At 45.7% G+C, this 27966-nt stretch overlaps 35 non-coding genes across 35 annotated transcripts; 21 read left to right on the plus strand and 14 right to left on the minus strand.

The window, feature by feature from the left end:
• Positions 1 to 267: 267 nt before the first annotated feature.
• On the minus strand, positions 268 to 339 carry Trnaa-cgc (transfer RNA alanine (anticodon CGC)). Its single transcript has one exon. It is a non-coding gene; the product is annotated as a tRNA-Ala (tRNA).
• Positions 340 to 457: 118 nt separating this feature from the next.
• On the plus strand, positions 458 to 529 carry Trnaw-cca (transfer RNA tryptophan (anticodon CCA)). Its single transcript has one exon. It is a non-coding gene; the product is annotated as a tRNA-Trp (tRNA).
• Positions 530 to 1193: 664 nt separating this feature from the next.
• Trnaa-cgc (transfer RNA alanine (anticodon CGC)) lies at positions 1194 to 1265 on the minus strand. The gene has a single exon. It is a non-coding gene; the product is annotated as a tRNA-Ala (tRNA).
• A 118-nt stretch (positions 1266 to 1383) lies between these two features.
• On the plus strand, positions 1384 to 1455 carry Trnaw-cca (transfer RNA tryptophan (anticodon CCA)). The gene has a single exon. It is a non-coding gene; the product is annotated as a tRNA-Trp (tRNA).
• A 664-nt stretch (positions 1456 to 2119) lies between these two features.
• Trnaa-cgc (transfer RNA alanine (anticodon CGC)) lies at positions 2120 to 2191 on the minus strand. Its single transcript has one exon. It is a non-coding gene; the product is annotated as a tRNA-Ala (tRNA).
• Positions 2192 to 2309: 118 nt separating this feature from the next.
• On the plus strand, positions 2310 to 2381 carry Trnaw-cca (transfer RNA tryptophan (anticodon CCA)). The gene has a single exon. It is a non-coding gene; the product is annotated as a tRNA-Trp (tRNA).
• Positions 2382 to 2698: 317 nt separating this feature from the next.
• On the plus strand, positions 2699 to 2770 carry Trnac-gca (transfer RNA cysteine (anticodon GCA)). Its single transcript has one exon. It is a non-coding gene; the product is annotated as a tRNA-Cys (tRNA).
• Positions 2771 to 3052: 282 nt separating this feature from the next.
• On the minus strand, positions 3053 to 3124 carry Trnaa-cgc (transfer RNA alanine (anticodon CGC)). The gene has a single exon. It is a non-coding gene; the product is annotated as a tRNA-Ala (tRNA).
• Positions 3125 to 3242: 118 nt separating this feature from the next.
• Positions 3243 to 3314, plus strand: Trnaw-cca (transfer RNA tryptophan (anticodon CCA)). The gene has a single exon. It is a non-coding gene; the product is annotated as a tRNA-Trp (tRNA).
• Positions 3315 to 3985: 671 nt separating this feature from the next.
• Positions 3986 to 4057, minus strand: Trnaa-cgc (transfer RNA alanine (anticodon CGC)). The gene has a single exon. It is a non-coding gene; the product is annotated as a tRNA-Ala (tRNA).
• A 118-nt stretch (positions 4058 to 4175) lies between these two features.
• On the plus strand, positions 4176 to 4247 carry Trnaw-cca (transfer RNA tryptophan (anticodon CCA)). The gene has a single exon. It is a non-coding gene; the product is annotated as a tRNA-Trp (tRNA).
• A 318-nt stretch (positions 4248 to 4565) lies between these two features.
• Positions 4566 to 4637, plus strand: Trnac-gca (transfer RNA cysteine (anticodon GCA)). The gene has a single exon. It is a non-coding gene; the product is annotated as a tRNA-Cys (tRNA).
• Positions 4638 to 4919: 282 nt separating this feature from the next.
• On the minus strand, positions 4920 to 4991 carry Trnaa-cgc (transfer RNA alanine (anticodon CGC)). Its single transcript has one exon. It is a non-coding gene; the product is annotated as a tRNA-Ala (tRNA).
• A 118-nt stretch (positions 4992 to 5109) lies between these two features.
• Trnaw-cca (transfer RNA tryptophan (anticodon CCA)) lies at positions 5110 to 5181 on the plus strand. Its single transcript has one exon. It is a non-coding gene; the product is annotated as a tRNA-Trp (tRNA).
• A 317-nt stretch (positions 5182 to 5498) lies between these two features.
• Positions 5499 to 5570, plus strand: Trnac-gca (transfer RNA cysteine (anticodon GCA)). Its single transcript has one exon. It is a non-coding gene; the product is annotated as a tRNA-Cys (tRNA).
• Positions 5571 to 5852: 282 nt separating this feature from the next.
• Positions 5853 to 5924, minus strand: Trnaa-cgc (transfer RNA alanine (anticodon CGC)). The gene has a single exon. It is a non-coding gene; the product is annotated as a tRNA-Ala (tRNA).
• Positions 5925 to 6042: 118 nt separating this feature from the next.
• On the plus strand, positions 6043 to 6114 carry Trnaw-cca (transfer RNA tryptophan (anticodon CCA)). The gene has a single exon. It is a non-coding gene; the product is annotated as a tRNA-Trp (tRNA).
• A 317-nt stretch (positions 6115 to 6431) lies between these two features.
• Trnac-gca (transfer RNA cysteine (anticodon GCA)) lies at positions 6432 to 6503 on the plus strand. The gene has a single exon. It is a non-coding gene; the product is annotated as a tRNA-Cys (tRNA).
• A 282-nt stretch (positions 6504 to 6785) lies between these two features.
• Trnaa-cgc (transfer RNA alanine (anticodon CGC)) lies at positions 6786 to 6857 on the minus strand. Its single transcript has one exon. It is a non-coding gene; the product is annotated as a tRNA-Ala (tRNA).
• Positions 6858 to 6975: 118 nt separating this feature from the next.
• Positions 6976 to 7047, plus strand: Trnaw-cca (transfer RNA tryptophan (anticodon CCA)). Its single transcript has one exon. It is a non-coding gene; the product is annotated as a tRNA-Trp (tRNA).
• A 5880-nt stretch (positions 7048 to 12927) lies between these two features.
• Positions 12928 to 12999, minus strand: Trnaa-cgc (transfer RNA alanine (anticodon CGC)). Its single transcript has one exon. It is a non-coding gene; the product is annotated as a tRNA-Ala (tRNA).
• A 118-nt stretch (positions 13000 to 13117) lies between these two features.
• Positions 13118 to 13189, plus strand: Trnaw-cca (transfer RNA tryptophan (anticodon CCA)). Its single transcript has one exon. It is a non-coding gene; the product is annotated as a tRNA-Trp (tRNA).
• Positions 13190 to 13506: 317 nt separating this feature from the next.
• On the plus strand, positions 13507 to 13578 carry Trnac-gca (transfer RNA cysteine (anticodon GCA)). The gene has a single exon. It is a non-coding gene; the product is annotated as a tRNA-Cys (tRNA).
• A 282-nt stretch (positions 13579 to 13860) lies between these two features.
• Positions 13861 to 13932, minus strand: Trnaa-cgc (transfer RNA alanine (anticodon CGC)). Its single transcript has one exon. It is a non-coding gene; the product is annotated as a tRNA-Ala (tRNA).
• Positions 13933 to 14050: 118 nt separating this feature from the next.
• Trnaw-cca (transfer RNA tryptophan (anticodon CCA)) lies at positions 14051 to 14122 on the plus strand. Its single transcript has one exon. It is a non-coding gene; the product is annotated as a tRNA-Trp (tRNA).
• A 671-nt stretch (positions 14123 to 14793) lies between these two features.
• Positions 14794 to 14865, minus strand: Trnaa-cgc (transfer RNA alanine (anticodon CGC)). The gene has a single exon. It is a non-coding gene; the product is annotated as a tRNA-Ala (tRNA).
• Positions 14866 to 14983: 118 nt separating this feature from the next.
• Trnaw-cca (transfer RNA tryptophan (anticodon CCA)) lies at positions 14984 to 15055 on the plus strand. Its single transcript has one exon. It is a non-coding gene; the product is annotated as a tRNA-Trp (tRNA).
• A 317-nt stretch (positions 15056 to 15372) lies between these two features.
• Positions 15373 to 15444, plus strand: Trnac-gca (transfer RNA cysteine (anticodon GCA)). Its single transcript has one exon. It is a non-coding gene; the product is annotated as a tRNA-Cys (tRNA).
• Positions 15445 to 15726: 282 nt separating this feature from the next.
• On the minus strand, positions 15727 to 15798 carry Trnaa-cgc (transfer RNA alanine (anticodon CGC)). The gene has a single exon. It is a non-coding gene; the product is annotated as a tRNA-Ala (tRNA).
• Positions 15799 to 15916: 118 nt separating this feature from the next.
• Positions 15917 to 15988, plus strand: Trnaw-cca (transfer RNA tryptophan (anticodon CCA)). The gene has a single exon. It is a non-coding gene; the product is annotated as a tRNA-Trp (tRNA).
• Positions 15989 to 22811: 6823 nt separating this feature from the next.
• Positions 22812 to 22883, minus strand: Trnaa-cgc (transfer RNA alanine (anticodon CGC)). The gene has a single exon. It is a non-coding gene; the product is annotated as a tRNA-Ala (tRNA).
• A 118-nt stretch (positions 22884 to 23001) lies between these two features.
• On the plus strand, positions 23002 to 23073 carry Trnaw-cca (transfer RNA tryptophan (anticodon CCA)). Its single transcript has one exon. It is a non-coding gene; the product is annotated as a tRNA-Trp (tRNA).
• A 317-nt stretch (positions 23074 to 23390) lies between these two features.
• Positions 23391 to 23462, plus strand: Trnac-gca (transfer RNA cysteine (anticodon GCA)). Its single transcript has one exon. It is a non-coding gene; the product is annotated as a tRNA-Cys (tRNA).
• A 282-nt stretch (positions 23463 to 23744) lies between these two features.
• Positions 23745 to 23816, minus strand: Trnaa-cgc (transfer RNA alanine (anticodon CGC)). The gene has a single exon. It is a non-coding gene; the product is annotated as a tRNA-Ala (tRNA).
• A 118-nt stretch (positions 23817 to 23934) lies between these two features.
• Trnaw-cca (transfer RNA tryptophan (anticodon CCA)) lies at positions 23935 to 24006 on the plus strand. Its single transcript has one exon. It is a non-coding gene; the product is annotated as a tRNA-Trp (tRNA).
• Positions 24007 to 27966: the final 3960 nt, after the last annotated feature.

Consider the following 27966-nt stretch of genomic DNA (forward strand, 5'->3'; position numbering starts at 1 on the left):
TTGATAAAACAAATAACGATTGTCGCATTTAGTTGCAAATACATGTTTGAAATGATTGAGATGCACTCCGCACGCCATACCGAAGGCTTTGGAGCAACATTTCAATGGGGGGATCGCAGGCCAGGGTCTTGCAGGTCATCGTCCTCCCGCTATGGCGTCGAACTGTAAGAAATCCACTTGCTTGGGGAAGAATCTTGTACGCTGAATTTGATAGAATATGGTGCTAGGCAAAAGTTTTCATATACTGCTGCACGGAGAAACAAAAATTGGAGGAGCTGGGATTTGAACCCAGGACTTTCTGCATGCGAAGCAGACACTCTACCACTGAGTTACACCCCCGCCAGAGCAAGTACATCTGGGAAGAGTCTCTCGTGGATCCTACTGTCATTATTTCTTAGGTTTGAACGGTACAGTAAGTGTTCGAGGAACCTATTCATGATAAGAGCTTAGCAGCGTCGACTCCGTGGCGCAACGGTAGCGCGTCTGACTCCAGATCAGAAGGTTGCGTGTTCAAATCACGTCGGGTTCACAGTGAAATTTTCGTTTACGGAAGCCATGGGCGAGTATGTCAATTTAATCAGATACCAAACGATTACAGAGAACGGACGAACAGAACCTGCTTGAAAAAAGCTACTAGTGAATTTTCGCATTCTGACATTAAGGTGAAGGCACCGACTCGCACTTTCTCCAGGCGCGAAGTGTCTAATATTTTTGTTATTTATATCGTTTAACGCTAATATATAACTGAGAGATAATGATTACGCAATATTTTGCTCGATTAGACGTCTTTAGCCAGACAGAGTATAATAATTTTCCTTAAGTTATGGGGATAGAAAGTTTGTGAAAGGGGGTATAGCTCAGTCGTAGAGCATTCGACTGCAGATCGAGAGGTCCAATCCCGGGTGCCCCCTTCATTTTTCAGTATCTTGAAAAAACAAATAACGATTCTCGCATTTAGTTGCAAATACATGTTTGAAATGATTGAGATGCACTCCGCACGCCATACCGAAGGCTTTGGAGCAACATTTCAATGGGGGGATCGCAGGCCAGGGTCTTGCAGGTCATCGTCCTCCCGCTATGGCGTCGAACTGTAAGAAATCCACTTGCTTGGGGAAGAATCTTGTACGCTGAATTTGATAGAATATGGTGCTAGGCAAAAGTTTTCATATACTGCTGCACGGAGGAACAAAAATTGGAGGAGCTGGGATTTGAACCCAGGCCTTTCTGCATGCGAAGCAGACGCTCTACCACTGAGTTACACCCCCGCTAGAGCAAGTACATCTGGGAAGAGTCTCTCGTGGATCCTACTGTCATTATTTCTTAGGTTTGAACGTTACAGTAAGTGTTCGAGGAACCTATTCATGATAAGAGCTTAGCAGCGTCGACTCCGTGGCGCAACGGTAGCGCGTCTGACTCCAGATCAGAAGGTTGCGTGTTCAAATCACGTCGGGTTCACAGTGAAATTTTCGTTTACGGAAGCCATGGGCGAGTATGTCAATTTAATCAGATACCAAACGATTACAGAGAACGGACGAACAGAACCTGCTTGAAAAAAGCTACTAGTGAATTTTCGCATTCTGACATTAAGGTGAAGGCACCGACTCGCACTTTCTCCAGGCGCGAAGTGTCTAATATTTTTGTTATTTATATCGTTTAACGCTAATATATAACTGAGAGATAATGATTACGCAATATTTTGCTCGATTAGACGTCTTTAGCCAGACAGAGTATAATAATTTTCCTTAAGTTATGGGGATAGAAAGTTTGTGAAAGGGGGTATAGCTCAGTCGTAGAGCATTCGACTGCAGATCGAGAGGTCCAATCCCGGGTGCCCCCTTCATTTTTCAGTATCTTGAAAAAACAAATAACGATTCTCGCATTTAGTTGCAAATACATGTTTGAAATGATTGAGATGCACTCCGCACGCCATACCGAAGGCTTTGGAGCAACATTTCAATGGGGGGATCGCAGGCCAGGGTCTTGCAGGTCATCGTCCTCCCGCTATGGCGTCGAACTGTAAGAAATCCACTTGCTTGGGGAAGAATCTTGTACGCTGAATTTGATAGAATATGGTGCTAGGCAAAAGTTTTCATATACTGCTGCACGGAGAAACAAAAATTGGAGGAGCTGGGATTTGAACCCAGGCCTTTCTGCATGCGAAGCAGACGCTCTACCACTGAGTTACACCCCCGCTAGAGCAAGTACATCTGGGAAGAGTCTCTCGTGAATCCTACTGTCATTATTTCTTAGGTTTGAACGGTACAGTAAGTGTTCGAGGAACCTATTCATGATAAGAGCTTAGCAGCGTCGACTCCGTGGCGCAACGGTAGCGCGTCTGACTCCAGATCAGAAGGTTGCGTGTTCAAATCACGTCGGGTTCACAGTGAAATTTTCGTTTACGTAAGCCATGTGCGAGTATGTCAATTTAATCAGATACCAAACGATTACAGAGAACGGACGATCAGAACCTGCTTGAAAAAAGCTACTAGTGAATTTTCGCATTCTGACATTAAGGTGAAGGCGCCGACTCGCACTTTCTCCAGGCGCGAAGTGTCTAATATTTTTGTTATTTATATCGTTTAACGCTAATATATAACTGAGAGATAATGATTACGCAATATTTTGCTCGATTAGACGTCTTTAGCCAGACAGAGTATAATAATTTTCCTTAAGTTATGGGGATAGAAAGTTTGTGAAAGGGGGTATAGCTCAGTCGTAGAGCATTCGACTGCAGATCGAGAGGTCCCCGGTTCAATCCCGGGTGCCCCCTTTATTTTTCAGTATCTTGAAAAAAGAAATAACGATTGTCGCATTTAGTTGCAAATACATGTTTGAAATGATTGAGATGCACTCCGCACGCCATACCGAAGGCTTTGGAGCAACATTTCAATGGGGGGATCGCAGGCCAGGGTCTTGCAGGTCATCGTCCTCCCGCTATGGCGTCGAACTGTAAGAAATCCACTTGCTTGGGGAAGAATCTTGTACGCTGAATTTGATAGAATATGGTGCTAGGCAAAAGTTTTCATATACTGCTGCACGGAGAAACAAAAATTGGAGGAGCTGGGATTTGAACCCAGGACATTCTGCATGCGAAGCAGACACTCTACCACTGAGTTACACCCCCGCCGGAGCACGTAAATCTGGGAAGAGTCTCTCGTGGATCCTACTGTCATTATTTCTTAGGTTTGAACGGTACAGTAAGTGTTCGAGGAACCTATTCATGATAAGAGCTTAGCAGCGTCGACTCCGTGGCGCAACGGTAGCGCGTCTGACTCCAGATCAGAAGGTTGCGTGTTCTAAACACGTCGGGGTCACAGTGAAATTTTCGTTTACGGAAGCCATGGGCGAGTATGTCAATTTAATCAGATACCAAACGATTACAGAGAACGGACGAACAGAACCTGCTTGAAAAAAGCTACTAGTGAATTTTCGCATTCTGACATTAAGGTGAAGGCGCCGACTCGCACTTTCTCCAGGCGCGAAGTGTCTAATATTTTTGTTATTTATATCGTTTAACGCTAATATATAACTGAGAGATAATGATTACGCAATATTTTGCTCGATTAGACGTCTTTAGCCAGACAGAGTATAATAATTTTCCTTAAGTTATGGGGATAGAAAGTTTGTGAAAGGGGGTATAGCTCAGTCGTAGAGCATTCGACTGCAGTTCGAGAGGTACCCGGTTCAGTCCCGGGTGCCCCCTTCATTTTTCAGTATCTTGAAAAAACAAATAACGATTGTCGCATTTAGTTGCAAATACATGTTTGAAATGATTGAGATGCACTCCGCACGCCATACCGAAGGCTTTGGAGCAACATTTCAATGGGGGGATCGCAGGCCAGGGTCTTGCAGGTCATCGTCCTCCCGCTATGGCGTCGAACTGTAAGAAATCCACTTGCTTGGGGAAGAATCTTGTACGCTGAATTTGATAGAATATGGTGCTAGGCAAAAGTTTTCATATACTGCTGCACGGAGAAACAAAAATTGGAGGAGCTGGGATTTGAACCCAGGATTTTCTGCATGCGAAGCAGACACTCTACCACTGAGTTACACCCGCGCCAGAGCAAGTACATCTGGGAAGAGTCTCTCGTGGATCCTACTGTCATTATTTCTTAGGTTTGAACGGTACAGTAAGTGTTCGATGAACCTATTCATGATAAGAGCTTAGCAGCGTCGACTGCGTGGCGCCACGGTAGCGCGTCTGACTCCAGATCAGAAGGTTGCGTGTTCAAATCACGTCGGGGTCACAGTGAAATTTTCGTTTACGGAAGCCATGGGCGAGTATGTCAATTTAATCAGATACCAAACGATTACAGAGAACGGACGAAAAGAACCTGCTTGAAAAAAGCTACTAGTGAATTTTCGCATTCTGACATTAAGGTGAAGGCGCCGACTCGCACTTTCTCCAGGCGCGAAGTGTCTAATATTTTTGTTATTTATATCGTTTAACGCTAATATATAACTGAGAGATAATGATTACGCAATATTTTGCTCGATTAGACGTCTTTAGCAAGACAGAGTATAATAATTTTCCTTAAGTTATGGGGATAGAAAGTTTGTGAAAGGGGGGTATAGCTCAGTCGTAGAGCATTCGACTGCAGATCGAGAGGTCCCCGGTTCAATCCCGGGTGCCCCCTTCATTTTTCAGTATCTTGAAAAAAGAAATAACGATTGTCGCATTTAGTTGCAAATACATGTTTGAAATGATTGAGATGCACTCCGCACGCCATACCGAAGGCTTTGGAGCAACATTTCAATGGGGGGATCGCAGGCCAGGGTCTTGCAGGTCATCGTCCTCCCGCTATGGCGTCGAACTGTAAGAAATCCACTTGCTTGGGGAAAAATCTTGTACGCTGAATTTGATAGAATATGGTGCTAGGCAAAAGTTTTCATATACTGCTGCACGGAGAAACAAAAATTGGAGGAGCTGGGATTTGAACCCAGGACTTTCTGCATGCGAAGCAGACACTCTACCACTGAGTTACACCCCCGCCAGAGCAAGTACATCTGGGAAGAGTCTCTCGTGGATCCTACTGTCATTATTTCTTAGGTTTGAACGGTACAGTAAGTGTTCGAGGAACCTATTCATGTTAAGAGCTTAGCAGCGTCGACTGCGTGGCGCAACGGTAGCGCTTCTGACTCCAGATCAGAAGGTTGCGTGTTCAAATCACGTCGGGGTCACAGTGAAATTTTCGTTTACGGAAGCCATGGGCGAGTATGTCAATTTAATCAGATACCAAACGATTACAGAGAACGGACGAACAGAACCTGCTTGAAAAAAGCTACTAGTGAATTTTCGCATTCTGACATTAAGGTGAAGGCGCCGACTCGCACTTTCTCCAGGCGCGAAGTGTCTAATATTTTTGTTATTTATATCGTTTAACGCTAATATATAACTGAGAGATAATGATTACGCAATATTTTGCTCGATTAGACGTCTTTAGCCAGACAGAGTATAATAATTTTCCTTAAGTTATGGGGATAGAAAGTTTGTGGAAGGGGGTATAGCTCAGTCGTAGAGCATTCGACTGCAGATCGAGAGGTCCCCGGTTCAGTCCCGGGTGCCCCCTTCATTTTTCAGTATCTTGAAAAAAGAAATAACGACTGTCGCATTTAGTTGCAAATACATGTTTGAAATGATTGAGATGCACTCCGCACGCCATACCGAAGGCTTTGGAGCAACATTTCAATGGGGGGATCGCAGGCCAGGGTCTTGCAGGTCATCGTCCTCCCGCTATGGCGTCGAACTGTAAGAAATCCACTTGCTTGGGGAAGAATCTTGTACGCTGAATTTGATAGAATATGGTGCTAGGCAAAAGTTTTCATATACTGCTGCACGGAGAAACAAAAAGTGGAGGAGCTGGGATTTGAACCCAGGACTTTCTGCATGCGAAGCAGACACTCTACCACTGAGTTACACCCCCGCCAGAGCAAGTACATCTGGGAAGAGTCTCTCGTGGATCCTACTGTCATTATTTCTTAGGTTTGAACGGTACAGTAAGTGTTCGAGGAACCTATTCATGATAAGAGCTTAGCAGCGTCGACTGCGTGGCGCAACGGTAGCGCGTCTGACTCCAGATCAGAAGGTTGCGTGTTCAAATCACGTCGGGGTCACAGTGAAATTTTCGTTTACGGAAGCCATGGACGAGTATGTCAATTTAATCAGATACCAAACGGTTACAGAGAACGGACGAACAGAACCTGCTTGAAAAAAGCTACTAGTGAATTTTCGCATTCTGACATTAAGGTGAAGGCGCCGACTCGCACTTTCTCCAGGCGCGAAGTGTCTAATATTTTTGTTATTTATATCGTTTAACGCTAATATATAACTGAGAGATAATGATTACGCAATATTTTGCTCGATTAGACGTCTTTAGCCAGACAGAGAATAATAATTTTCCTTAAGTTAAGGGGATAGAAAGTTTGTGAAAGGGGGTATAGCTCAGTCGTAGAGCATTCGACTGCAGATCGAGAGGTCCCCGGTTCAATCCCGGGTGCCCCCTTCATTTTTCAGTATCTTGAAAAAACAAATAACGATTGTCGCATTTAGTTGCAAATACATGTTTGAAATGATTGAGATGCACTCCGCACGCCATACCGAAGGCTTTGGAGCAACATTTCAATGGGGGGATCGCAGGCCAGGGTCTTGCAGGTCATCGTCCTCCCGCTATGGCGTCGAACTGTAAGAAATCCACTTGCTTGGGGAAGAATCTTGTACGCTGAATTTGATAGAATATGGTGCTAGGCAAAAGTTTTCATATACTGCTGCACGGAGAAACAAAAATTGGAGGAGCTGGGATTTGAACCCAGGACTTCCTGCATGCGAAGCAGACACTCTACCACTGAGTTACACCCCCGCCAGAGCAAGTACATCTGGGAAGAGTCTCTCGTGGATCCTACTGTCATTATTTCTTAGGTTTGAACGGTACAGTAAGTGTTCGAGGAACCTATTCATGATAAGAGCTTAGCAGCGTCGACTCCGTGGCGCAACGGTAGCGCGTCTGACTCCAGGTCAGAAGGTTGCGTGTTCAAATCACGTCGGGGTCACAGTGAAATTTTCGTTTACGGAAGCCATGGGCGAGTATGTCAATTTAGTCAGATACCAAACGATTACAGAGAACGGACGAACAGAACCTGCTTGAAAAAAGCTACTAGTGAATTTTCGCATTCTGACATTAAGGTGAAGGCGCCGACTCGCATTTTCTCCAGGAGCGAAGTGTCTAATATTTTTGTTATTTATATCGTTTAACGCTAATATATAACTGAGAGATAATGATTACGCAATATTTTGCTCGATTAGACGTCTTTAGCCAGACAGAGCAGTCTGCCGCCGGCAGTGCTGCGAGGCGGTCACGCGCCAGAGCGCTGCGGGCGAGGCGCGCACGGTGTGTTTGTGTTTACTTCGGCCGCTGTAAGTGCCGTTTTCCCTTCTCGACCACCATGGCGCACAACTATCGGAAGAAGACATTACGTTTCAACTTTTGTTCCGACTTCGCCCGACCCAAGGCCCTGGAGGTAGAACGATTTATTCGCGATGAAGTTAAGATACCACCAACGGATCTAATTGGTATCCACTTGTCGATAGTTAGCAGTACCGTCTACGTCAAAATGATCAACGATGCGGCGTGCGACAAGGTGCTTCAAGAGGCAAAACGTGGACTGCGCTTCTGCCATTCCGACGGCAACGTCGGACCCGTTACCGTCGATCACGCAGGTCTCGGCACACGGACGATAAGGATATTCGAACTGCCGTTCGAACTACCTGCAGACGTCGTCATCGAGGCGCTCCGTCCCTATGGCAACGTTCTGGAACATGTTGCCGAACGATGGGTACAATTTCAGACCTATCCCGTTTTAAACGGTGTTAGACAGGTCCGCATCGAGTTGCAGAAACACGTGCCTTCTTATCTACGTATCGGAGGCTGCCGTGCCATTATAATGTACGACGGCCAACCTCGAACCTGTTCCGGTTGCGGGAAAGAAGGTCACCTACGGTCTGAATGCATTCAACGACGTGTCGCGCAGCTCCCGTTGTCGGAAGCGTCCGTCACACCCACTATGACCGCCCTACCGGTCACTTACGCAGCGGCTCTTGCCACGTCTACAGTTTCGTCCAGTCCGTCGCCCGTTCCTTCCGATCGGCACGTCCCACCGTCCCAGTCACCTATGGACGGTGCGGACGTCCCACCTGACAACCTTGCCGCCGAACAGGCTCCCGCACCTGACGCTGAGGAGAACAGTACTTCTTCACAACACCTGTTTGACAATTTCATTGTACCCACCGACGCATTCGAACCAGGTCGACGCTCTTCCTTGCCGTCGTCCGACACTGAGGAACACGTGCGCAAACAACGCTCGCCACGTAGGCGCAAACGCCGTCGCCGTTCACCCACGGGCTCTCAAAGCGTCGCCACCCGCGACGACGAAGACGACACCCAACCAACCGACATTTCCATGCAGAGGTCGGCGGACAACTTTCACGATGATCAAGACATTTCGCAGGACGGGACCTCTATGGAGGTCGCCACGCACAATGTAACGATCGGTGCGCCGGTTGAGACGCCTGTCTCCCCGCCGACAACTCCAGATCTCTCTCACCACGACGCAATTCCCATGGACATTGGACGGACCCATGGCATAGGAGCATGGGCCGACGAGATTGAGGAAGATACGCCCCCTCCTCCGGATGAGTTGCCTCCGCCGGACAAGGCTGCCTGTTAACATCAAAAGCGAGGCCCTGCACCTGATGGGACGGGACTTCCTGTCGGTGCCCTCCTATTACTTGCCTTGGTGATGGTAGATGCGCGTCCACCACCACTGAAACAAACGTATCGGTTTGCCACGCTGAACATCAACATGATCGGCACTGTACCCAAGCTGCAACTCCTATGTGACATGCTTCGGGCCTCTGACGTCGACGTCGCCCTTCTTCAGGAAGTACGCGTTGCCACACTACCACCAGTCTACGGCTACGACTCATACACGTCCACATGTGATCAATCAGGGCGTGGAGTGGCTTTCTACATACGCGAAGGAATCCCACTCAAGGACACGACAATCCTTCCCTGTGGAAGAGGCATGGCTGTTACCATCTTCGACACGCGCGTCATCAATATCTACGCTCCGTCTGGCTCCACGAACCGTCGGCAGCGGTCCACTTTCTTCGGACATGACGTGGCGCCCCTGTTTTCTGGAAGCTATGATCGCCTTATCATGGGAGGCGATTTCAACTGTGTCCTCCATCCGCAGGACCAAATGCCTAGTTATTCGCCATGCCCGGCGCTTCTCACCTTAATCGAAGATTTTCACCTAGTGGACGTTTGGGAGAAAATTCATGGCAATACCCCCGGTTTCACCCATTATACAGCACATTCTGCGAGCAGACTGGACCGGTTATATGTCTCTGCCCACCTTGGCAACGACGTCGCCCAAGCTGAACGGTGGCCCCTTGCATTCTCGGACCACTGCGCCGTCATTTGCTCCCTGGCTCTGCCACCTCAGTCAGTGTGGCGCAGCAGAGGTTACTGGAAGCTTAATACCTCCCTCCTTAATGATCCACACTGCCGACAATGTATTGCCACTACGTGGGCGTCTTGCGAAAGACGCCTTCCGCAGTACACATCCACGTTCCATTGGTGGCTCAAATGTGCCAAACCTGCGATCAGAAAGGCCTTCATACAATGTGGCAAGGAAGCAGCAGCATGGCATCGAGACACCACAAATTTTTACTACGCCGTCCTCCGTGAGCTCGATGCACTCCCTCCATCACCTGACACCCATAGGGAACGACAACGTACCAAAGCTCGTCTCCTCTCTCCTCAACGTGCACGACTGCATGGTGTCGTGGTGCGTTCCCGACGACAAGACCTCCTCCACGACGAAACCCCATCCACAATCCATGCCGCATCCGACCACAGTCGTCGACGTCGACTCTTCGTCTCCCACATCACGACCTCCGATGGTGTTCACCACACAACACAGGCGGCGGTGGTGTCTGCCTTTGCTGAACATTATCGCCAATTTTATGATGATGAACAGATGGCGACGCCCATTCCTGATGATCTCCGTCCTTCTCCTGGGCGGACACTCACCGTAGCGGAGTCAACGTCCATGATGTCTGCAATCACCGCAGAAGAGGTAGTAGATGCGATCAACAGAGGGGCCAAGAACAAATCACCAGGACCAGATGGTCTCCCAGTGGAGTTTTACCGGGCGTTCACCACGTTGATGCTTCCTCGCTGGACGGAAATGATTCAGGAACTCTTTACTCCATCCTTCCCAATTCCACCTGAATTCGTCACTGGCATTCTTCTACCTGTGCCTAAACCGAAGGGAGGGTCACATGTCTCTGCATATCGCCCCCTTACACTCCTGAATGCAGACTATAAAATCTATGCACGCCTCTTAGCAGCGCGCATGCGCACCGTCTTACCTACGGTCCTTTCACCTGAGCAGACTGCACGTGGTTGTGGGGCCACCTTACAAACAGCCCTAGGAGAATGCCGTGACCTCATTGCACTGGCGTCGGTTTGTCGCCTTCGTGCAGCACTGGTATCCGTCGATTTCACGAGTGCCTTTGATCGCGTTCGACACCCATTCCTCCTCACGGTGGCGACACGTATGGGGTTCCCATTACTTTTTGTCGATGCCATTCGCCGGTTACTACTTCCCGCCGTCTCGATGGTACAAGTCAATGGGAGGCTTGTAGGACCGATTCCTATACGCCGCTCTGTACGTCAAGGATGCCCTATGTCTACTTTACTATATGCCATTGCACTTGAGCCCCTCATCACTGGACTTACCTCTAGACTGCAGGGCCTCACTTTGCGTGACTACACCTTTCACTGTAGGGCTTATGCGGACGATCTTCTCTTTCTCACCTGCTCCTCCACGGAACTCAATGACGCCATCCAATGGATCCACCAGTATGGACATCCTTCTGGTAGCATTCTTAATGTCCGTAAATCGACTATGATGCACATTGGGCGCGGCCTCCCGGCTATGGTGCCGAACCCACTCCCAGTCAGTACCACCCTTCGTTACTTGGGTATCGAATTTACGAGCTCCACACACCGCACAGTGGCCCTGGCATACCGGCGGCTTTTGCAGTCGATTCGGCACCATGTCCGCGGTCAAGTGCACCGTAACTTAAACCTACTCCAACGTGTGTCCTATGTCAACATGTATGTAGCCCCTAAAGTGGTACACGTCGCCCAGATCCTCCCAATGCCGTTACTCCTTGGCCGCCGCATCCAATCAGCCTTTGGATATTTCGTGTCAGCAGGGGCACTTTTCAAAGTCCGTTACAGCACTTTAACATTGCCTCCTGCAAAAGGTGGCCTCGGACTCGTCAACGTGCGGGCACGATCTTCTGCACTCTTTGTCCACACTCTGTTGCGGCACTGGCAGGGGACGGTTCCGTCCTTAACACGTAGTCTCTTAGATATCCTCCGACCAGCTTCTCTCGATCCACCGATCAATGTGGCACCTATTTCTCCATTATTGTACCACGTCGCCAATTGTTTCATAGAACTCAGCTACGTTCGGGCCGATCTTCCAGTCGCCCGTCCTCCCCGTACAAAAGATTATTATCGTTTGTTTATGCTGTCCAACCCTTGCGACCCCATGGTGCTACGGCATCCTGACATTAACTGGCGCACAGTTTGGGGGTGTGTGCATGCACCCTTTTTACCGTCGTCTGTGTCTGCACTCTGGTATGTTTTAGTTTATGGAAAGTTCCCGACTAACAGTCGACTTTATCGCATAGGACTGGCCACCTCCCCACTCTGCCCTGACTGTCAGCTCGAAGACACCGACGAGCACCGTCTTACGTGCCCCCTGAAACAAAACGTATGGCTCCTCATCCAACGAATCGTGGGCTTTTACCTCCGTGCCCCGCCACCGACGGTAACCCCGGATTTCCTGTTGTTGCCCCAGACATTTCACTACCCTCTTGCTAAGCACCATACTCTCATCTGGTTTCGAGGACTGGCTTTAGAATACCTCTTTCAAAATGGTCCGCATACAGTCCTTGACTTCTGGTACAAAGTTGTGACCTCGCATAGCACCCTCACTCGCAAACCATCTTACCGACAAACTTTTGCCGGTTATCTCCGCAGCGTCTTCCTTGACCCCCCTCAAAGCTGGGGTGTACCATGCATACCTGTCACATGATGCAACACCCTTATCCAAGTTCCCATGCATCGACAAAATAATAATAATAATAATAACAATAATAATAAATAATTAAAAAAAGGCGAAAAGACAGAATATGTTATACTTTGTTGTATTTAATGTTTTTTCTTTTTAATGTATTTATTTATTTTTTTGCTTAACTAACAGTTATTTGTATATGTTTAAATGGAATGGTACCTTGAAGAACTCTTGCATAGTGAATATATATGCACTTTTAGTTTCTTCAATACAAATTATTACAAAAAAAAAGAAAAAAAAAGGGATGTTATATTTTGTTGTATTTAATGTTATTCTAATAATTTGTTTACCTAACACTCATTTGTATATGTTTAACTGGTACCTTGAAGAACTGTTGCTTTGTAAAAAAAAAAAAAAAAAAAAAAAAAAAAAAAGTCGTAGAGCATTCGACTGCAGATCGAGAGGTCCCCGGTTGAATCCCGGGTGCCCCCTTCATTTTTCAGTATCTTGAAAAAACAAATAACGATTGTCGCATTTAGTTGCAAATACATGTTTGAAATGATTGAGATGCACTCCGCACGCCATACCGAAGGCTTTGGAGCAACATTTCAATGGGGGGATCGCAGGCCAGGGTCTTGCAGGTCATCGTCCTCCCGCTATGGCGTCGAACTGTAAGAAATCCACTTGCTTGGGGAAGAATCTTGTACGCTGAATTTGATAGAATATGGTGCTAGGCAAAAGTTTTCATATACTGCTGCACGGAGAAACAAAAATTGGAGGAGCTGGGATTTGAACCCAGGACTTTCTGCATGCGAAGCAGACACTCTACCACTGAGTTACACCCCCGCCAGAGCAAGTACATCTGGGAAGAGTCTCTCGTGGATCCTACTGTCATTATTTCTTAGGTTTGAACGGTACAGTAAGTGTTCGAGGAACCTATTCATGATAAGAGCTTAGCAGCGTCGACTCCGTGGCGCAACGGTAGCGCGTCTGACTCCAGATCAGAAGGTTGCGTGTTCGAATCACGTCGGGGTCACAGTGAAATTTTCGTTTACGGAAGCCATGGGCGAGTATGTCAATTTAATCAGATACCAAACGATTACAGAGAACGGACGAACAGAACCTGCTTGAAAAAAGCTACTAGTGAATTTTCGCATTCTGACATTAAGGTGAAGGCGCCGACTCGCACTTTCTCCAGGCGCGAAGTGTCTAATATTTTTGTTATTTATATCGTTTAACGCTAATATATAACTGAGAGATAATGATTACGCAATATTTTGCTCGATTAGACGTCTTTAGCCAGACAGAGTATAATAATTTTCCTTAAGTTATGGGGATAGAAAGTTTGTGAAAGGGGGTATAGATCAGTCGTAGAGCATTCGACTGCAGATCGAGAGGTCCCCGGTTCAATCCCGGGTGCCCCCTTCATTTTTCAGTATCTTGAAAAAACAAATAACGATTGTCGCATTTAGTTGCAAATACATGTTTGAAATGATTGAGATGCACTCCGCACGCCATACCGAAGGCTTTGGAGCAACATTTCAATGGGGGGATCGCAGGCCAGGGTCTTGCAGGTCATCGTCCTCCCGCTATGGCGTCGAACTGTAAGAAATCCACTTGCTTGGGGAAGAATCTTGTACGCTGAATTTGATAGAATATGGTGCTAGGCAAAAGTTTTCATATACTGCTGCACGGAGAAACAAAAATTGGAGGAGCTGGGATTTGAACCCAGGACTTTCTGCATGCGAAGCAGACACTCTACCACTGAGTTACACCCCCGCCAGAGCAAGTACATCTGGGAAGAGTCTCTCGTGGATCCTACTGTCATTATTTCTTAGGTTTGAACGGTACAGTAAGTGTTCGAGGAACCTATTCATGATACGAGCTTAGCAGCGTCGACTCCGTGGCGCAACGGTAGCGCGTCTGACTCCAGATCAGAAGGTTGCGTGTTCAAATCACGTCGGGTTCACAGTGAAATTTTCGTTTACGGAAGCCATGGGCGAGTATGTCAATTTAATCAGATACCAAACGATTACAGAGAACGGACGAACAGAACCTGCTTGAAAAAAGCTACTAGTGAATTTTCGCATTCTGACATTAAGGTGAAGGCACCAACTCGCACTTTCTCCTGGCGCGAAGTGTCTAATATTTTTGTTATTTATATCGTTTAACGCTAATATATAACTGAGAGATAATGATTACGCAATATTTTGCTCGATTAGACGTCTTTAGCCAGACAGAGTATAATAATTTTCCTTAAGTTATGGGGATAGAAAGTTTGTGAAAGTGGGTATAGCTCAGTCGTAGAGCATTCGACTGCAGATCGAGAGGTCCCCGGTTGAATCCCGGGTGCCCCCTTCATTTTTCAGTATCTTGAAAAAACAAATAACGATTGTCGCATTTAGTTGCAAATACATGTTTGAAATGATTGAGATGCACTCCGCACGCCATACCGAAGGCTTTGGAGCAACATTTCAATGGGGGGATCGCAGGCCAGGGTCTTGCAGGTCATCGTCCTCCCGCTATGGCGTCGAACTGTAAGAAATCCACTTGCTCGGGGAAGAATCTTGTACGCTGAATTTGATAGAATATGGTGCTAGGCAAAAGTTTTCATATACTGCTGCACGGAGAAACAAAAATTGGAGGAGCTGGGATTTGAACCCAGGACTTTCTGCATGCGAAGCAGACACTCTACCACTGAGTTACACCCCCGCCAGAGCAAGTACATCTGGGAAGAGTCTCTCGTGGATCCTACTGTCATTATTTCTTAGGTTTGAACGGTACAGTAAGTGTTCGAGGAACCTATTCGTGATAAGAGCTTAGCAGCGTCGACTCCGTGGCGCTACGGTAGCGCGTCTGACTCCAGATCAGAAGGTTGCGTGTTCAAATCACGTCGGGGTCACAGTGAAATTTTCGTTTACGGAAGCCATGGGCGAGTATGTCAATTTAATCAGATACCAAACGATTACAGAGAACGGACGAACAGAACCTGCTTGAAAAAAGGTACTAGTGAATTTTCGCATTCTGACATTAAGGTGAAGGCGCCGACTCGCACTTTCTCCAGGCGCGAAGTGTCTAATATTTTTGTTATTTATATCGTTTAACGCTAATATATAACTGAGAGATAATGATTACGCAATATTTTGCTCGATTAGACGTCTTTAGCCAGACAGAGTATAATAATTTTCCTTAAGTTATGGGGATAGAAAGTTTGTGAAAGGGGGTATAGCTCAGTCGTAGAGCATTCGACTGCAGATCGAGAGGTCCCCGGTTCAGTTCCGGGTGCCCCCTTCATTTTTCAGTATCTTGAAAAAACAAATAACGATTGTCGCATTTAGTTGCAAATACATGTTTGAAATGATTGAGATGCACTCCGCACGCCATACCGAAGGCTTTGGAGCAACATTTCAATGGGGGGATCGCAGGCCAGGGTCTTGCAGGTCATCGTCCTCCCGCTATGGCGTCGAACTGTAAGAAATCCACTTGCTTGGGGAAGAATCTTGTACGCTGAATTTGATAGAATATGGTGCTAGGCAAAAGTTTTCATATACTGCTGCACGGAGAAACAAAAGTTGGAGGAGCTGGGATTTGAACCCAGGACTTTCTGCACGCGAAGCAGACACTGTACCACTGAGTTACACCCCCGCCAGAGCAAGTACATCTGGGAAGAGTCTCTCGTGGATCCTACTGTCATTATTTCTTAGGTTTGAACGGTACAGTAAGTGTTCGAGGAAACTATTCATGATAAGGGCTTAGCAGCGTCGACTCCGTGGCGCCAGGGTAGCGCGTCTGACTCCAGATCAGAAGGTTGCGTGTTCAAATCACGTCGGGGTCACAGTGAAATTTTCGTTTACGGAAGCCATGGGCGAGTATGTCAATTTAATCTGATACCAAACGATTACAGAGAACGGACGAACAGAACCTGCTTGAAAAAAGCTACTAGTGAATTTTCGCATTCTGACATTAAGGTGAAGGCGCCGACTCGCACTTTCTCCAGGCGCGAAGTGTCTAATATTTTTGTTATTTATATCGTTTAACGCTAATATATAACTAAGAGATAATGATTACGCAATATTTTGCTCGATTAGACGTCTTTAGCCAGACAGAGTATAATAATTTTCCTTAAGTTATGGGGATAGAAAGTTTGTGAAAGGGGGTATAGCTCAGTCGCATTCTGGCTTTAGCCGTCGCCGCGGTCGGACGTGCTTGTTGTTTACTCCGCGTACGTTAGCGCTATCGCCGGTGTTTGGTGTTTACGTGAAGTTAGCTGTACATTTTCGCTGTTATTTTTTGAGTGGTGTCTCTGATAAGTGTTTTTATAGTGCTTTCGTCCGTTCCACGTTTCGTGCTTCGCCGCAATTTCGGTTGTTGTCGGAATTTCGTCGGAACCGACGACCATGTCTGACACCGTCAGGAAGAATACTTTAGTCTTCTCGTTCGAGAAAGGAACACGGCCGGTCCAACCCACTGCGCTGGAAATCCACGATTGGCTGACTGAGGTAATTGGTATTAATTCTGACTCTGTTCATACCACGCAATTAGATGCTGAAAAATACTGTGTTTTTGTTAAATTTCTGAACTCAGTGACAGTCGATAAGTTGCTTGCAAAATGGGGTAATTCCGTCGAATTTGTTCATCGAGACGGTTCAAAAAGTAATGTCTCTGTACGAAAAGCTGATATCATGTACACCAATGTCAGGATTTTGAATGTTCCAATTGAAATTGATAATCAGTTGATCAAGGACGCTCTATCTAAATATGGCGAAGTTAAATCTATCTATAACGAAAGATGGTCGAAGCTATACAAGATACAGTGTTTTAATGGCATTAGATCCGTTGAAATGGAGGTGAAAGCCAACATTCCGTCCCATATATCCGTTGCAGGCCATAAAGCACATGTTGTGTATTCTGGTCAGGAGCGCACGTGCAATATTTGCAATGAGACAGGTCATTTCCGACAAGATTGTCCGCGCCGTGTTTTTGTTCTTCGGAACAATCTAACACAGCGTCAAAAACTGACCCTCAGCGATGTCTTACCAAATAGCACTTCCCTTCTTTCGGTTAACGACAGTGGTGCATGTACTTCTGCAGTGCCCGCCATAACTACTACGGAGTTCCCTCCCCTGAGCGTCATTACATCACGCCCTTCTGTTCCCGATTGCGATCTCCAGAATAAGAAGCGACCGTTGGAAACGACCGATGACGGCTCGGACGGCGAGTCCGCCCGTAATTCGCCTTCCACCCGCAAGCAGAAGCAGTGTAATGCGGATTTGCTCGAGGAAACAAACAGTACATGTATTGACGTGACGACAGCCGCTGAGGCAACCCGGCCGCTGTCGGCGGCTGAACAGGTACAAACGGTCCACGGAGGGGACGCAGTAACGATTGTCGCGGAGACGGAAGAGGCGCACTCCGAAGCACAAGAGGTGACGGAGCGGAACCCAACTCAAGAACTTACAGACCCACAAACCGCCGACTCAGTCAGTGCTCTGGAGCTAGTGACGGAAGAACAAGGAAATGGCACTCGTAAAAAGGACGCTGTTGAGGCAGCTTCGGTCACAACGGTGGTAAAGATAGACAATCCGAATGACGGTGCGTTGAACCAAGATGTCCGAAGACGCCGACTCAAACCGCTACCTACTCTCAAAGCTTCCCGTAACCAAAGCAAACAACAACCAGCACAAGAGGAAGCGACGGCCAAGAACGTCTTGTATGAAATCATCACGGAAAGACCTAAGGAGGTACCTTCAAGTGACATTAGTGATGCAAAGCCCCTCGGTAAAACTAAAACCCGAGATGTTCGGAATCCTGCACCAAAATGAGGCTGTAAGATGAGAAAAAAAGGGATTTTGTTGAACCAGTTTCATTTCTAATTGTACTACTGTCTTAGTCATATTTCAGAGGAACCAGATGAAGTGTTTACCGAGCTTCAAATACTGACTATTCTTTTAGATGTTTGTTTAAGCGGAGTCGTTTCTCTCTTCTAGAAGCTGCACATCTCTTTTCTTTTTTTTTATTAATATTTTGTTATCTTTTTAATCACTTATTTACTTTTTATGCAAACTAAATGTCCCAGGCATATACAATTACGACTATCAATATTAACAGGATTACATCCGTGACTAAAGTTACAGCGCTCAAGGATTATTTATATGAGTCAGGGACGGACATTGCTTTCCTACAGGAAGTAGTGCTGACTAATCTTACAGTGCCTGGATATTTGGCGATTTTAAATGTCTCACTTGACACCAACGTCGGTACAGCAATTTTAGTCAGGGAGGGGATTCCTGTCTCGGATATCGAGAGGTTGGACTCCGGCAGAGCGATAGGTATAAAAGTCTTTGGTTCTATCCTTATCAATCTGTATGCCCCTTCTGGCACATCCAATAGAATGGAAAGAGCACAGTTCTATAAAGAAGAAATCATTTATTTATTACGGAAAAACCCAAAAGATCTTATAATAGGCGGTGATTTTAATTGTGTGATAAATAAGAAAGACCAGGTTCCGAATTTTAATAACTGCAGTGAACTGAAGCGTTTCGTCACTGTTTTACAGCTTAAAGATGCTTGGGAAATAATGTATCCCACTTTTGTGGCATTTACATTCCTAGGTCCTCACTCACGTAGCAGGATCGACAGACTCTACATATCGCAAAGTCTAGTTAGCTCCTTCATTAAAGCAGAGACGATTCCAGTTTACTTTTCTGATCATAGCTCCGTGCTAGCTTCCATCAACCTTACTGCGCAACCCACTCGCCGTTTTAGAAGTTCATGGCACCTTAATACGTCACTGATGCAGGACGACGGATTAGAAGAAAGTTTGACAGAAGCGTGGGCATTGTGCCTCCGCTCTGCAGATAGACACGTCTCAGTACTAGACTGGTGGTGCAACAGGGCAAAGCCTAAACTGAGAAAAGTTCTCATCCAGTATAGTGTACAACGATCGAAAGACTTGAAAAATTCCATCGAATTTTATTATACCATGCTGCGAAATTTATATGAGCAGGCAAACACTTCCAACGTCCGTCTGGCAGATATCAAGCAAACTAAGGCCAAATTGCTCAGTCTTAAAAGACAGCAGATGGAGGGTCTGAAATTAAAATCCAAGGCTAAGACAGTCGTGGAGGATGAACATGCTTCCTTGTACCATCTACTGAAGCACGAAAGAAACAGGAGACGCACCTTCATTGATGGACTTCAGTCTGAAACTGGCGAGACACTCACGACTCAGAGAGACATCGTCAATGCAGTGCACAAATATTACGAAGACCTATACACTGCCAACCCGGTATGTGAAGAGTCCTTCGATGAGTTCCTTAGTCACATAGCTCCACAGGTCTCGGACGAGGAAAACGAAGACCTTCTCGTTGAGTGTACTAACGAAGATATCCACAGAATCATCTGCAAATCTCCTCTGAGGAAATCGCCGGGACCGGATGGTTTGCCTGTTGAATTTTATAAACGATACTGGCCACTGATTGGTGACATGTTTACCCGAATGACGAACGAGGTGCTTCAGGGAAAGCATTTACCTGCTGTTTTTAAAGAGAGCACAATAGTACTAATCCCAAAAAATGCTGCAAAAAGAAACCTCAACAACTTTCGTCCTATCTCCCTGTTAAACTCTGATTATAAAATCATCGGCAGAATTTTAAACAACAGACTCTCTCAGTTGGCCAAAAAGATAGTAAGTCCATACCAGTCCTGTGTGCCTACCAAGAGCATTTTCAAAAGCATAGCTGAATATAGAGATATAATTGCCATCACTGCTGTGACCACCATAAAATGTGCTATCATGTTTATTGACTTCCAGAAAGCATTTGATCGTGTGGATCATAGATTCCTTAGTGCCACACTGAACAAAATAGGTTTTAATGAGCGAGTCGTAAGTGTGATCAGCAATGTTGCAACAGGCATCAGCGCTTGTATATCAGTTAACTGCCAGAGGACAAAGCAGATTCAGATCAGGCGCGGCGTTCCTCAAGGAAGCCCCCTCTCCATGTTCCTATTCGTGCTTTCATTAGAACCTTTCCTCCGCAGTGTTCATGCCACTCTAACTGGCATCACATTATCTGGTCACCGAACAGTCATAAACGCCTATGCCGATGATGTCGGAGTCGTCCTGCGAAATCCCGACGACATTTTGAAATTGGAAACGCTAATTAAAAAGTACTGTAGAGTCTCCGGAGCAGGTGTCAACGCAAACAAAAGCAAACTCCTAAACCTGCGGGGTTTTCAACATACCACCTTAGCCTGGGCCACAATGGTCACCCAATGCAAAGCACTAGGAATAACACTGACACCTTGTCCGTTAAAAATGGCAGCTATCAATTGGAGAAATACGTCGGGACAACTTCTTGGAACAACAAGAGAAAACCTCCACCGTAACTTGAACCAAGTTCAGAGGGTGATTTTCATTAACCACTGCATTCTCTCCAGGAGTTACTTTATAGCACAGATCTTCCCACTACCGAAAATGATTGGAAAAAAGATAATGTCTACCATTGCCAGCTATCTTTGGAGAGGGGATATATTCAGAGTCGACGCAAAAACTGCGACCTTAGATCCCAGGAATGGAGGTTTGGGGTTAGTTGACATCAGAAATAAGGCGTCTGCGCTTTTTATAAAAAGGACCGCCACTATCCTTAGCGACCACGCTGATAGCATTACAACTAAATTATTTGAAGTTGTCAGGCCTGCCAGTTTACAGGCGCCGGTGAATGTGCAAAAAATAAATAACCGGCTCCAGTACGTTCGTGTATATTTTGTGGAATTCAGCTATCTCGGCGGTGTCATCATCAACTCACGACGGATCACGGCCCGCGATATTCTGTCCCATCGAAAGAAAATGGAGGGGAGAAACAAATTGGAAAGTAAATACCCACACACTGATTGGGACGCCATATGGAAAAATATTAATATGCGTGGTCTACCATCGGACGTCAAGTCAGCGTGGTATAAAACAGTGAATGAGACCGTAAGCACCAATGAAAGGTTACATGCAATCGGCGTTAGCGACACGAACCTATGTCTCAAATGTAAATTGATCGACACGTTAGTGCACAGATTCACGTGCGGTGGCAATCTACAACTCTGTAATTGGATTAGGGAACAACTGGCTTTTCTTACGAGATCTTCGGTGGAAAATTTTCCCCCTGTTACATTCCTCAGGCCTCAGACTTGCTATTTTCCAGCAGCAAAAAACAACTCGGTCCATTGGTTAATGGGACACTATGTGAATTACGTAATTAATCACCTGGGAAATGACAATTCCACTGATTTTTACATGTACTTGAAGTGTGCTTTTTATAACGCCCTGAAATATAAAGACCACAAGAAAAACTACGGCAATATGCTTAAAATTGTATTCGAGCGACTGGGCATTGGTTGACAAGCCAACGAGATAAACAAAAATCGTTTATTTAAGCGAAACGACGCTTAAACAAAAACAATTGGGTAGAAGTACACTTTTACAGTTTCATATTACAATCACTTATCTTCTGCTGGCAAAGAAGGCTATTTTGTTTATTGCACAGAAGAAGCCGAAGCCGAAAGCCAGTATCGCAGGGTTAAAGATAAATTGTTTTCTTATACATTCATTTTATGACTGAGAAGGAAGTCTCATTTGTTTCCATGGAAGGGAACATACTTTTTTATTATTATTATTAATCTCAAGAAGGAAAGGAGGCTATGGAATTAGTGCCTTAACATAAAATTCCTTCTTCACATTCCATGAAGATTTTTCTTTTACAATAAAAAAAATAACAAACAAACAAAAATAATAATAATAACAATAAAAAAAAACTAAACAGAAATTAAAAAAAATAATATACAGGTTCAGGGTCCACTACTTCCCACAACTTTATTATATATTACAAAGAAGTATGCTAGTTTGCCGAGAAGCAGTGGATGAGAAAAAAAAAAAAAAAAAAAAAAAAAAAAAAAAAAAAAAAAAAAAAAAAAAAAAAAAGCACTAAAGCTATAACCTTCAATCTCTATTGCCTCGGCATGACACAAATTTTTTGTTTCAAATGAAGCATCTTTTGGTTCAGGATTTCGAAGGCAAAACAGCATATATCTACGTATACACAAGTTGTAAAATTTCTTATTGAAAACTATGATAAAGACACGCCTCAGCAACAGGACTGGGTGGAGACATCGCGGCCAGGCCTCGAGATTTTGACCCCTGCCCGCTTTGCCTCCGCCTGCCTCATGCTGCCAAGTTCTAAAAAAAATAAAAAAAAAAAAACAAAAAAAAAATTGGATAAGGCGTCGGACTTAAAAAAAAAACAAAAAAAAATAGATTAAAAAAAAAAAAGTCGTAGAGCATTCGACTGCAGATCGAGAGGTCCCCGGTTCAGTCCCGGGTGCCCACTTCATTTTTCAGTATCTTGAAAAAAGAAATAACGATTGTCGCATTTAGTTGCAAATACATGTTTGAAATGATTGAGATGCACTCCGCACGCCATACCGAAGGCTTTGGAGCAACATTTCAATGGGGGGATCGCAGGCCAGGGTCTAGCAGGTCATCGTCCTCCCGCTATGGCGTCGAACTGTAAGAAATCCACTTGCTTGGGGAAGAATCTTGTACGCTGAATTTGATAGAATATGGTGCTAGGCAAAAGTTTTCATATACTGCTGCACGGAGAAACAAAAATTGGAGGAGCTGGGATTTGAACCCAGGACTTTCTGCATGCGAAGCAGACACTCTACCACTGAGTTACACCCCCGCCAGAGCACGTACATCTGGGGAGAGTCTCTCGTGGATCCTACTGTCATTATTTCTTAGGTTTGAACGGTACAGTAAGTGTTCGAGGAACCTGTTCATGATAAGAGCTTAGCAGCGTCGACTCCGTGGCGCAACGGTAGCGCGTCTGACTCCAGATCAGAAGGTTGCGTGTTCAAATCACGTCGGGGTCACAGTGAAATTTTCGTTTACGGAAGTCATGGGCGAGTATGTCAATTTAATCAGATACCAAACGATTACAGAGAACGGACGAACAGAACCTGCTTGAAAAAAGCTACTAATGAACTTTCGCATTCTGACATTAAGGTGAAGGCGCCGACTCGCACTTTCTCCAGGCGCGAAGTGTCTAATATTTTTGTTATTTATATCGTTTAACGCTAATATATAACTAAGAGATAATGATTACGCAATATTTTGCTCGATTAGACGTCTTTAGCCAGACAGAGTATAATAATTTTCCTTAAGTTCTGGGGATAGAAAGTTTGTGATAGGGGGTATAGCTCAGTCGTAGAGCATTCGACTGCAGATCGAGAGGTCCCCGGTTCAATCCCGGGTGCCCCCTTCATTTTTCAGTATCTTGAAAAAAGAAATAACGATTGTCGCATTTAGTTGCAAATACATGTTTGAAATGATTGAGATGCACTCCGCACGCCATACCGAAGGCTTTGGAGAAACATTTCAATGGGGGGATCGCAGGCCAGGGTCTTGCAGGTCATCGTCCTCCCGCTATGGCGTCGAACTGTAAGAAATCCACTTGCTTGGGGAAGAATCTTGTACGCTGAATTTGATAGAATATGGTGCTAGGCAAAAGTTTTCATATACTGCTGCACGGAGAAACAAAAATTGGAGGAGCTGGGATTTGAACCCAGGACTTTCTGCACGCGAAGCAGACACTCTACCACTGAGTTACACCCCCGCCAGAGCAAGTACATCTGGGAAGAGTCTCTCGTGGATCCTACTGTCATTATTTCTTAGGTTTGAACGGTACAGTAAGTGTTCGAGGAACCTATTCATGATAAGAGCTTAGCAGCGTCGACTCCGTGGCGCAACGGTAGCGCGTCTGACTCCAGATCAGAAGGTTGCGTGTTCAAATCACGTCGGGGTCACAGTGAAATTTTCGTTTACGAAAGCCATGGGCGAGTATGTCAATTTAATCAGATACCAAACGATTACAGAGAACGGACGAACAGAACCTGCTTGAAAAAAGCTACTAGTGAATTTTCGCATTCTGACATTAAGGTGAAGGCGCCGACTCGCACTTTCTCCAGGCGCGAAGTGTCTAATATTTTTGTTATTTATATCGTTTAACGCTAATATATAACTGAGAGATAATGATTACGCAATATTTTGCTCGATTAGACGTCTTTAGCCAGACAGAGTATAATAATTTTCCTTAAGTTCTGGGGATAGAAAGTTTGTGAAAGGGGGTATAGCTCAGTCGTCAGTCTGCCTGCAGCGGCGGTGGCGAGCGGTTCGTCGTGCTGTGCTTCGCTCTGCGGCTGGCTTTGTTTACATCCGCTGTGTAAGTCTGTGCGTTTTCGCCGGCGCTTCGCAGTAGTTAGATATTCTGTCAACGTTCGAAAATGCAGTAATGGCTCAACTTAGTAGAAAGGACACTCTGAAATTTACCTTTGATCGACGTTTTGCTCGACCTAAATCTTTCGAAATTGAGGATTGGTTAGAGGAAGTTGTTCAAGTTCCGTTTGAAGATACTGTTGGTTTTCACTTGTCAATTGTGAGTAGTGTGATGTACTTGAAGCTGAAAAACCCTGAGTTATGCGAACGAGTTGTCAATAATACCGGTGGTAAGCTTAAGTTTAAACACAGTGATGGAAATATTGGCGAAGTTACTGTCGATCATGTGGGACTTGGTATTCGAACAATTCGAATTTTTGAGCTACCCTTTGAAGTTCCTACAGATGCGATCAATCTTGTTATTGCACCCTTTGGGAAGGTCCTCAGTAATTTTGCAGAAAAATGGTCCGGTGCTCACAAATATCCGGTTTTGAACGGTGTCAGGCAGTTGAAGGTGGACTTATTACGACATATTCCGTCTTACATTAACGTTTGCGGTTATCGAGGTATCGTCATTTATGATGGTCAACCACGAACGTGTGCAGCTTGCAATTCTCCAGGTCATATTCGTTCTGAATGTATTCAAAGACGTGTTGTGCAGCTGCCGACAGGTGAACCGGTGAAGTCCGCGGAGATGACTATTTTGTCCACCACTTACGCTTCGGTGGCTCGCGACCAACCGACCGACCAACTGCCCATGGATACCGAAGTAGACATTCGCCCCCAACCAACCCTTCCTCCAACGGCCGAGCAACTTGTTGACATTTCTGAGCGACAAGAGCAACACCTGAGTGTGAGTGACGTGGTTGATTCCGTAGCGCAGTCCCCGACTCTGTCAACAGAACAAAATTCCACCTCCTCAGAGACGCAGGTCAGGACTGTGACTGCTGAATGTCGTTCCCCACAACCCCACCATGAAATCTCGGATTCCGATGAGCGTTATCCACCTGCTAAATCCCCGCGGAAGAACAAGAAACGCAGAATCGCCCGCCAGGGTGCGGAAGAGGCGGCGGCGTCGTTGCGGGGAAAGGTGCAGCAAATCATGGACAAAGTCAGTGCAAAATCACCAGAATCCTCCCGCCAACAGGCGCTAACTTCTGCACACCTGCGGGATGAAGATCGTGCAATCACGCTAACTGAGCCCTCTCGCGATGCTACCGGCCAGGTGTCTCCCATGTGCAGTGACGATGTTGATCATTGTTTAAAAGAACAACGACAACATCATCCTCTTGCGTCCAAGAACCCCAGCACTATAGACTGGGCGGCGGAACCAGAGGTCGAACACATGGACGCTGATGCAACTGATATTCCAGTCACTTCCCGATTTCCCGAACAGCCTTCTACGGCAATAGAACCGGCACATGATGATAAGTTACTGGATCCACGGCAGGCAAACAAAGAAGAGGACTCTGACTTCTTTTAAAACGGCGCCGATTCCTTCTTACTCTCGTAAGAGCGTGAATGACTGATCAGCAGGCGTATAAAATTGGTACATTAAATATAAATAAAATCCGCAGTTCCCTCAAACTCGACAACATCGTAGACCTCTTATACGCCGCCGACATTGATATCCTCTTGCTTCAGGAGGTCGCCGACATTGCTTTGGACCACATTCCCGGTTATAATGTGACGGCCAATCCGGGACACGGTTCCGATTTAGGCACCGCTATTCTCACGAAAGAAGGAATTATCGTCCAGAATGTAGAACGACTCATAAGTTGTAGGGGAATTGGCGTGACTATCAATAATGTTAGACTCCTAAATCTGTATGCACCATCCGGCTCAACTAATAGGCGACGCCGAGCGGACTTTTTCAAGGAAGAAATACTTCCGCTTTTTGCAACACAATATGACCACCTAATATTGGCGGGAGATTTTAACTGTGTACTTAACGCCAAAGATCAGACGCCGCATTTCAATAAATCGATTGAATTAGAACAGATCGTCAAGGATTTACGTTTAGTCGATACGTGGGAGCACAAGTTTGGTACAACACCCGGTTTTACTCACGTCACGAATCATTCAGCGAGTAGATTGGACCGCATTTACGTATCGGACACTCTCAGACAGCGAATTTTACAAACTGAGGTCTGGCCAACCAGTTTCTCCGACCATGCGGCTTATATTTGCACGCTGAATTTGGGGAAACAGGAAACCTACCGAGGCAAAGGACTATGGAAACTAAATGTTGCACATTTAGACGATCCTGAATGCAGAGAAGCCTTCACTCGAGCGTGGAATGAAAGTGAAGCCAAATTCAATACGTACGGATCGGCATTGCAATGGTGGCTCGAATGCGCTAAACCGAAAATTCGTAAATCCATGATACAATATTCCCGGAATAAGAACTGGTGGTTTAAGAGAACGATGGAGTTTTATTATCAATGTCTTCGAGACTTATATACTCTTGATGCCACTGTGATTGACAACTACCCCCGCATTAAAAGACTGCAAGCAAAAATATTACTTTTGAAACGAAAACAGATGGAAGGTTACAAAATTAGAGGTCGGGTTTCGACTATGGCAAAAGGCGAACAGCCATCCATTTATCACCTGATACGTGAAACTAAACGAGCACGGACAAAGATCTTAACTGAACTACAATCCGAAGACGGCACGATTCTAACTCGGCAACACGATATCAGAGACGCCGTTCAAACTTATTACACTGACTTGATGTCCAATAAACCTACCGACGACGAAGCCCTTGCAGAGTTCCGGAGCAGCTTAACGCACAGGCTTAGCCCTGCGGATGTAGCCGAACTCGTCACCGATGTAACGGAAGATGAACTGGAAGATGTGGTGTTCCACAGTCCAAAAAACAAATCTCCCGGATGTGACGGTCTCCCGGTGGAACTTTATCAAGTCTTCTGGCCACAACTGAAGACAAAGCTGACGGTGCTCTGCAACGAACTTCTCAAACCGGACATGCCCATTCCTCCGCCATTCAGTGAAGGACTTGTGGTCTTACTCCCGAAACGGACGAGCAATAACACCGTCGCAACTTTGCGACCCATTACGTTGCTCAACAGCGACTACAAAATTTTTGCTCGCATTCTCGCAACGAGAATGAAAACTGTGATGCATACCGTCATTGGATCACATCAAACGAGTGTTGGAAAGGACAGAGCTATATATCAGACATTATCAGACTATCGAGATGTGATTTCTGTTGCGGACGCTTGCAAAATCCGATGTGCTATCGTAACTTTAGATTTCGCACAGGCTTTCGACAGAGTGAACCATCCTTACCTTTTCCAGATAATGCAGACTCTGGGTTTTCCTCCGCAGTTCATCAGCATCATACAGAAATTGTTACGGAATAGTACATCCAAACTTGTCGTTAACGGTCAGCCAAGTCGCGCCGTCCCGATAAACAGTTCTGTTAGGCAGGGCTGCCCTATGTCGATGGCGCTGTTTGCCATTGCGATCGAACCGCTGCTAGTCACCTTGACGGAACGTTTACAAGGACTCCACATACACGGGCAGAA

The sequence above is a fragment of the Schistocerca gregaria genome, chromosome 3 (assembly GCF_023897955.1).
Source record: "Schistocerca gregaria isolate iqSchGreg1 chromosome 3, iqSchGreg1.2, whole genome shotgun sequence".
NCBI classification, from domain to species: Eukaryota; Metazoa; Arthropoda; class Insecta; order Orthoptera; family Acrididae; genus Schistocerca; species Schistocerca gregaria.